Source organism: Amblyraja radiata, chromosome 2, assembly GCF_010909765.2.
Source record: "Amblyraja radiata isolate CabotCenter1 chromosome 2, sAmbRad1.1.pri, whole genome shotgun sequence".
In the NCBI taxonomy this organism is placed as follows: domain Eukaryota; kingdom Metazoa; phylum Chordata; class Chondrichthyes; order Rajiformes; family Rajidae; genus Amblyraja; species Amblyraja radiata.
Window position 1 is genome coordinate 148,075,719 of NC_045957.1, and position 9,409 is coordinate 148,085,127.

Consider the following 9,409-nt stretch of genomic DNA (forward strand, 5'->3'; position numbering starts at 1 on the left):
TGCATGAAATGCAGGAAGGTGCTGTGCTGTGGCTCCAGGGGGGGTTTGCAACATTGAGCCCAGACGCGCGTGGTCCCGGGGCTCCAGCCTTTTGTATCCATCGTGGAGTGGATCAAAGATTACAGTGGAGCTCCTCTATAATCTTTGGAGTGGATCATCCCTCTTTGTGCAGGGATCTGAACCGTGTTGCACCATCCGCACTCTCCATCCTAGCATGCAATGCATTTATCCATCAGTGCACCGTACAACTTAAAAACAGCACGGGCAATATTAAAAATAATTGTGAACAATTTAGGGCATTAGGGCAGTCAATATTTTGCAGTCTTGAAACCAGAACGCTATAGCGGCGCCGTGGCTTAGTTGGTTAAAGCGCCTGTCTAGTAAACAGGAGATCCTGGGTTCGAATCCCAGCGGTGCCTGCTGCTGCTGGGGTGTCTCTCGTCAGTCATTTTTCCAGTTTTAGCATTTCTCACAATGATCGACAAATATTCCCAAACGCCACTTCTGAAATTTGTAAAAAAATAAGCCGTTTTGCAGATTTGACCGTTTTTCTAAATCATTCCGTTGGGTTGCTGCCCCCTGGTTTTGATTCAGTAAAAGAGTGGAAATTATTATTCCAGACAAAAACGGGAATTTCCCTTTGTGTTTCTTGTCTCTGTTCTTGCCCCGGGTTCCCTGACGGAATTGGAGAATCTTGCATCAAGCGTCATCCTTTTACCGTTTTTTTTTTGTGCAAAATATTACAGATGAGTTGTTTACTATGTGACAATAAATCGTCATTTTTGCCCAACTTAACTTTAAATTGAAAAACGGATTTCCTTAGAGCACAGGTACACACACTGTTAATGTGGGAAAAGCCATATTAAAGATGAGGGCCATGCAGGCAGGAGGAATAGGAATACTTTATTGTCACATGTGATTAAGCACAGTGAGATTCTTTGCTTGCATACACAATGTATACATAGAAACATAGAAAATAGGTGCAGGAGTAGGCCATTCGGCCCTTCGAGCCTGCACCGCCATTCAATATGATCATGGCTGATCATCCAACTCAGTATCCTGTACCTGCCTTCTCTCCATACAAATAGCAGCCACCTACAGCGCTGACAAAGTTACAAAGCACGCAGGCTGCCCCTCAAAGGGCGGTGGAGGCCGGTTCTCTGGATGCTTTCAAGAGAGAGCTAGATAGATAGGGCTCTTAAAGATAGCGGAGACAGGGGATATGGAGGGAAGGCAGGAACGGGGTACTGATTGGGGATGATCAGCCATGATCACATTGAATGGCAGTGATGGCTCGAAGGGCCGAATGGCCTCCTCCTGCACCTATTGTCTATTGTCTATTTTGTCCCCACTCCCCTACCACAGCAGTTCCCCCACGCCGGTCCCCATTGTCCTTTGTCCCCCCCCCCCCCCGTTGTCCATTGTTCTTCCCCTCTCCCGTCATGGCGGTCCCCCCATGGTGGGTTCTCCATTCTTCCCCTCTCCCCTCCCGGTGGTTCTCCACGCTCTCGGGTGGGGGGGGAGGTCGACTCGCGAGGCATTGCCGCCACCGCAAGGCTTCACCACTGACCCAAGGCCCCATCGTTGCGAGGCTTAGCCGCTGCCACCACCGAGGTCTCGCCCCTGTCGACGCCCCACTTCACGCCTCCATGGTGCCGACCCGGGCACCAGCCGCGGGCTCTGTCGGCCGCTTCGCCAACCCGGGCTTCTTCCCGTGAGGCACCGCCGGGCCCCGGCCCGGGGTTCTACGCAGCGATCCGGGAGGCATCGAGACCGTGGCGCCTCGATAAATTCCCTGGGAAAGCCTCGCCAGTCGAAGTTAATGGGGAGATTAATGCAATAGCAAGGAGAGACATTAGCTTGGAAGCTGTAGAATTGGTATGGGTGGAACTGCAAAATAGACAAGGGCAGAAAACGCTTGTTGGAGTGGTATACAGACCACCAAACAGCAGTAGGGAGGTTGGGGATAGCATCAGACAGGAAATTCGTGATGCATGTAGCAAAAGTACAGGGGATCCAAGGGAGCATCACGGCAGCAATGAAATGAAGTAAACAACCAACAAAGAAGACATTTTAGACTTAATCCTCATTAATCTACTTTTCCCTGTCATGACAATATTTAAATTAGTGAGAGTCACCAACAAGGGGTGCGCAGAATAGTACAGCACAAGTAAACAGTCTTCTCCCCGCCACCACCCATCAGTCTGAAGAAGGGTTTTGGCCCGAAATGTTGCCTATTTCCTTCGCTCCATAGATGCTGCCACACCTGCTGAGTTTCTCCAGCATTTTTGTGTACCTTCGATTTTCCAGCATCTGCAGTTCCTTCTTAAACACAAGTAACAGGCCCTTCGGCCCATAATGCCTGTGCTGAACATGATGCCAAGACCATCACTTATCTACCTGAACATAAGCCGTATCCCTCCATTCCCTAAATATCCAAATGTTATCAAAAAGTATGTTAACTGCCACTGACGTGTCTGCTTCAACCACCATCCCTGGCAGCACATTCCAGGCACTCACTGCCCGGTGAAAAACAACTTGCCCCACATATCTCCTTTAAACTTACCCCTCACATTATGTCCTGTAGTATTTGATTTTTCCATCCTGAGAAAAAAGATTCTGACTGTCTACCCTAAGTATGCCTCTCTAATTTTATATAGTTCTATCGGGTCTCCGGCAACCTCCGGTATTATAGAGAAAGCAATCTAATGCCCCTGTCCCACTTAGGAAACCTGAACGGAAACCTCTGGAGACTTTGCGCCCAACCAAGGTTTCTGTGCGGTTCCCGGAGGTTTTTGTCAGTCTCCCTACCTGCTTCCACTACCTGCAACCTCCGGCAACCACCTGCAACCTCCGGGTACAGCACGGTAACTGTGGGTGGGGCGCAACCTCTCCAACCTCTCCTGTATCTAATACTTCCTAATCCAGGCATCATTCTGGTAAACCTCCTCTACACCCTTTCCAAACCTTCCATAAGTCTTGTTGTGCGTGGCCCCTTGGGCAAGAGTGAACATAATATGGTTGAGTTCTTCATTAGGATGGAGAGTGAGTGACATAATTAATTCAGAAACAAGGGTTCTAAACTTAAAGAAAGGTAATTGAGGGTATGAGACGTGAATTGGCCAAGATAGACTGGCAATTGATTCTTAAAAGGTTGACGGTGAATATGCAATGGAAGGCATTTAAAAACTGCATGGATGAACTACAACAATTGTTCATCCCAGTTTGGCAAAAGAATAAATCAGGGAAGGTAGTGCATCCGTGGATAACAAGGGAAATCAGGGAGAGTATCAAAACAAAAGATGAAGCGTACAAATTAGCCAGAAAAAGGAGCCGACCAGAGGACTGGGAGAAATTCAGTCCAGCAGAGGAGGACAAACGGCTTAATTAGGAATGAAAATTGATTATGAAAGAAAACTGGCAGGGAACATAAAAACTGATTGCAAAAGTTTTTATAGATATGTGAAGAGAAAAAGATTAGTTAAAACAAATGTAGGTCCCTTACAGTCAGACACAAGTGAATTCATCATGGGGAACAAGGACATGGCAGACCAATTGAATAACTTCTTTGGTTCTGTCTTCACTAAGGAAAACATAAATAATCTGCCGGAAATAGCAGGGGACCGGGGGTCAAATGAGATGGAGGAACTGAGTGAAATCCAGGTTAGCCGGGAAGTGGTGTTAGGTAAAGTGGATGCATTAGTGATAATTTTTCAAAACTCTTTGCTAATGTAACCCCACTTTTTAAAAAAGAAGGGAGAGAGAAAACGGAGAATTACAGACCAGTTAGTCTAACATCGGTGGTGGGGAAACTGCTAGAGTCAGTTATTAAAGATGGGATAGCAGCACATTTGGAAAGTGGTGAAATCATTGGACAAAGTCAGCATGGATTTATGAAAGGTAAATCATGTCTGACGAATCTTAAAGAATTTTTCGAGGATGTAACTAGTAGAGTGGATAAGGGAGAACCAGTGGATGTGTTATATCTGGACTTTCAGAAGGCTTTTGACAAGGTACCACATAAGAGATTAGTATACAAACTTAAAGCACACGATATTGGGGGTTCAGTATTGATGTGGATAGAGACCTGGCTGGCAGACAGGAAGCAAAGAGTAGGAGTAAACGGGTCCTTTTCAGAATGGCAGGCAGTGACTAGTGGGGTACCGCAAGGCTCAGTGCTGGGACCCCAGCTATTTACAATATATATTAATGATTTGGACGAGGGAATTGAATGCAACATCTCCAAGTTTACGGATGACACGAAGCTGGGGGGCAGTGTTAGCTGTGAGGAGGATGCTAGGAGGCTGCAAGGTGACTTGGATAGGCTGGATGAGTGGGCAAATGCATGGCAGATGCAGTATAATGTGGATAAATGTGAGGTTATCCACATTGGTGGCAAAAACAGGAAAGTAGACTATTATCTGAATGGTGGCCGATTAGGAAAAGGGGAGATGCAACGAGACCTGGGTGTCATGGTACACCAGTCATTGAAAGTATGCATGCAGGTGCAGCAGGCAGTGAAGAAAGCGAATGGTATGTTTGCATTCATAGAAAAAAGATTTGAGTATAGGAGCAGGGAGGTTCTACTGCAGTTGTACAGGGTCTTGGTGAGACCACACCTGGAGTATTGCGTACAGTTTTGGTCTCCTAATCTGAGGAAAGACATTCTTGCCATAGAGGGAGTACAGAGAAGGTTCACCAGACTGATTCCTGGGATGTCAGGACTTTTATATGAAGAAAGACTGGATAGACTCGGCTTGTACTTGCTAGAATTAAGAGGATTGAGGGGGGATCTTATAGAAACTTACAAAATTCTTAAGAGGTTGGACAGGCTAGATGCAGGAAGATTGTTCCCGATGTTGGGGAAGTCCAGAACTAGGGGTCACAGCTTAAGGATAAGGGGGAAATCTTTTAGGACCGAGATGAGAAAAACATTTTTCACACAGAGAGTGGTGAATCTCTGGAATTCTCTGCCACAGAAGGTAGTTGAGGCCAGTTCATTGGCTATATTTAAGAGGGAGTTAGATATGGCCCTTGTGGCTAAAGGGATCAGGGGGTATGAAGTGAAGGCAGGTACAGGATACTGAGTTGGATGATCAGCCATGATCATATTGAATGGCGGTGCAGGCTCGAAGGGCCGAATGGCCTACTCCTGCACCTATTTTCTATGTGTCTATATTTCTATAATCTCAATGGAAGGGTCAGTCATTTAAAACTGAGGTGCATTTGACTTTTTTCTCTCAGGCGGTAATAAATCTTCTGAAATTCCTGCCTCTGAGGGAGATCATTCGCTGCATTTAAGATGGAGATGGATACGTATTTTAAAGGTCGTGGAATGTAGGGTTCTGCAGATTTAGAAGAGTTGTGGCCAGCTTCAGATTGAATGGTGGGGCAGGCTTGAGGAATCTGGCGTTATACACTTGTTCCTATTTTCTTGTGTCGTTGTGTATTTAAAGGAGTAGCGTACAGTGTTTGTGGAGATTACATTTTGGATGTGTGCCAAGAATATTTGCAATAATTTTATGTGGCGGTGATGTGTGCTAAATAGTGTGGACTCATTATTGATTTAACATAGGTGTCAAAATGTAGCAAGGAGAAACTGAGGATACTGGTTCACCAAGAACAGTGACAAAATGCTGGAGTAACTCAGTGGGTTAGGCAGCATTTATGGAGAAATTCATGACCTGGAATATCCCACATTCTATCTTTATTGTCAAAGCAGGGAACCAACCCTACCTCAATTAGGAATTTAGAGAAATATAATATAGAATATATTTTAAAATAATCTACCAAAAGAGTCATCAAGTTTTAGACTCCTTCATGCTTCCTCAGCATCACTGAATTCAGTCATCTATATATACCTACTTGAAGCAAATAACTGAAGATGCTAGAAATCTGATGCAAATTTTTTTTTTAAATGCTTTATTCATTCATTGCTCAGCAGTACTGTGGCAGCACAAGTGGCGAGAGAAACATTCAATGTTTCAGATCTCTCTCCACAAATGCTGCCTGCTCAGCCGAGTGTTGCTGGGATATCTGTTTTTTTCTTTCACTCTCCCTGACATCCAGAACCACTTATGTGCGCTGCATACAACAAACCTTACAGGTTTTATTCTGATTGAAGTCAGTTACTCATGCTCAAAGTTAGCTCCACCTCCCTTTACCCAGGTCAACAAGTCAAGCTAATTGTCATAAGAACAAGTATGGTGAGGATACGGTGTTATTGACAATTTACTGTATTATCGATTATTGTATATTTATTGGTTATGTTCATGCACCAACATAAGAATAGCTGTAGCTGTAAGAAATGTTTGTTGCTTTCCTGGTGCACATGGCTTGGGACACAGGTACAATGACAATCTTGCTTGCACCCACATTACAGGCACATCAGACAGATACATAAAAACATAAATTATACATTAAGTGTTTCACAACAATTAGAGCCCTGGCATTTATGTAGTATTGCGGGAAATAATATATATATTTCCTATTTATTCAGTGCAGGACAAAAGTGGCTATTTCGAGGATATAGTGAGGATCCTCGACTTCCTCATTCACAGACCACAGTCTGTTCGTATTGGTGGAAATGTGTCAGACTCGATAACAATCAGCACGGGACCACCTCAAGGCTGCGTGCTCAGCCCTCTGCTGTACTCACTCTATACTCATGATTGCGTAACCGGTCATAGTGCAAACTCCATCATCAAGTTCGCCGACGACACCACTGTTGTGGGACGTATCACTGATGGTGGTGAGTCAGAGTATAGAAGTGAGATCGACTGATTGACCAAATGGTGCCAGCACAATAACCTGACCCTCAACACCAGCAAAACCAAGGAACTGATTGTGGACTTTGGAAGGGGAAGGATGAGGACCCACAGTCCCGTTTATATCAACAGGTCAATGGCGGAAAGGGTCAAGAGCTTCAAATTCCTGGGCGTGCATATTTCTGAAGATCTCTCCTGGTCCCAGAACACTGATAAAGAAAGCACACTAGTGCCGCAACTTCCTGAAAAGATTACGGAGAGTCGGTATGTCAAAGAGGACTCTCTCGAACTTCTACAGGTGCACAGTAGAGAGCATGCTGACTGGTTGCATCGTGGCTTGGTTCGGCAACTTGAGCGCTCAGGAGCGGAAAAGACTGCAAAAAGTTGTAAAGACTGCCCAGTCCATCATCGGCTCTGACCTCCCTACCATCGAGGGGATCTACCACAGTCGCTGCCTCAAAAAGGCTGGCAGCATCATCAAGGATCCACACCATCCTAGCCACAAACTCATCTCTCCGCTGCCTTCAGGAAGAAGGTACAGGAGCCTGAAATCTGCAAAAGCCAGGTTCAGGAATAGCTACTTCCCCACAGCCATCAGACTATTAAACTCAACTCAAACAAAAATCGGAACTTTAACAGCCTATTGCACTTTATATGCTTATTTATCTGTGTATATATATATATTCAATGGTATATGGACACACTGATCTGTACTGCATTTATTTATGCCTACAATATTCTGTTGAGCTGAAGCAAAGCAAGAATTTCATTGTCCTATCTGGGACACATGACAATAAACTATCTTGAACTTGAACTTATTTACACCCGAGCATGTTAGGTCAGATGTGGGAATATCTGCTGATGGTTGTGGCAACTTGTAAACGATGCCACTCGCTGGCTGAAGCTGACAGATATCTACGTATATTACTAAATCTCTGATCTTGACCGCTTTTGGCCCACTGTGCTGCGATTTCCGACAGAACGTCACAACCTACGGCCTTCATTTTTGGCCACCTCGCTCAGAGCCCCCCTCTGCCTTACGGGTGCAGAGGATTTTTCCCATCGATGACAAATCAGAGAGATATTAATGTTTTTTTTAAAATCACCATTCTCTCTGCTGCTCCTGCTGGAGGGAGGGGGAGGGACTATAAAACCAGGAAGTGGTGTGCCTCATAGTCTCTGCAAGATGGATGAAGCCACGGATCACGTCACTCTGAGCTCTGAATAACACTGAACAAATGTCTACACAACTGTGAGTACCCTTAATGTGGTTTGAAAATGAAAATATGGTTTGTTTGAAGTAAAAAGAGCAGAGAGAATCATTAGAGACACACTACATCCAGCTCACTCCCTGCTCAAACACAAAAACTGCACATACAACCTCAGGCACAGACGAGCGGACAGTATCGCCACAAATAGAACACGCTTTTTTAAGAGCTTCTTCCCTGCAACAGTGAGACTCTTGGCCAAAACACAACAAAATGAACTGATGTCCTGATATAGGGGTTGTGCAAGTTACAATGCTCTATGTGTCTTCTGTGTGTCTTTTTAAATTTTTAAATAATTTTAATTTTAATTTTTAACTTAACTTGACTCTCTGAATAGCCGCACAAGAGTTCCTATGTGTGTAAGCACAAATGGCAAATAAAGTTTTTGACCTTTGACCTTTGAAAAAGGCACTGCCTGCCAATGGTTGTTTGGGTGCTTTGGCTTGAAGTTGAAAGGCACTACTTACTGCAAATGGTAGCTTGGGAGTTTTGGCTTGAAGTAAAAAGGCACTACTTACTGCAAATGGTGGCTTGGGTGTTTTGGCTTGAAGTTGAAAGGCACTACTTACTGCACATGGTGGCTTGGGTCCTTTGGCTTGAAGCTGAAAGTCACTACTTACTGCAATTGGTGGCTTGGGTGCTTTGCCTTGAAGTTGAAAAGCACTACACTGCAAATGGTGGCTTGGGTGCTTTGGCTTGAAGTTGAAAGGCACTACTTACTGCAAATGGTGGCTTGGGGGCTTTGGATTGAAGTTGAAAGTCACTACTTACTGCAAATGGTGGCTTGGGTGCTTTGCCTTGAAGTTGAAAGGCACTACTTACTGCAAATGGTGGCTTGGGAGCTTTCGCTTGGAGTTTAAAACAATCACCATTCTCTCTGCTTCCCCTGCTAGAGGGAGGGGGAGGGACAATAAAACCAGGAAGTGGTGTGCATCACTCAGTCCCTGCAAGATGGATGAAGCCAAGGGTCACGTCTCTCTGAGATCTGAATAACACTGAACAAGTGTCTACACAACTGTGAGTACCCTTAATGTGGTTTGAAAATGAAAATATGGTTTGTTTGAAATACAAAAGGCACTGCCTGCAAATGGTTGTTTGGGTGCTTTGGCTTGAAGTTGAAAGGCACTACTTACTGCAAATGGTAGCTTGGGTGCTTTGACTTGAAGTTGAAAGGCACTACTTACTGCAAATGGTGGCTTGGGAGCTTTGGCTTGAAGTTGAAAGGCAGTACTTACTGCAAATGGTGGCATGGGTGTTTTGGCTTGAAGTTGAAAGGCACTACTTACTGCAAATGGTAGCTTGAGAGCTTTGGCTTGAAGTTGAAAGGCACTACTTACTGCAAATGGTGGCTTGGGTGTTTTGCTTGAAGTTGTA

General features: G+C 44.8%; 1 non-coding gene across 1 annotated transcript; it reads left to right on the top strand.

The window, feature by feature from the left end:
- Positions 1-345: 345 nt before the first annotated feature.
- Positions 346-419, top strand: trnat-agu. The gene has a single exon. It is a non-coding gene; the product is annotated as a tRNA-Thr (tRNA).
- The last annotated feature ends 8,990 nt before the right edge of the window (positions 420-9,409 follow it).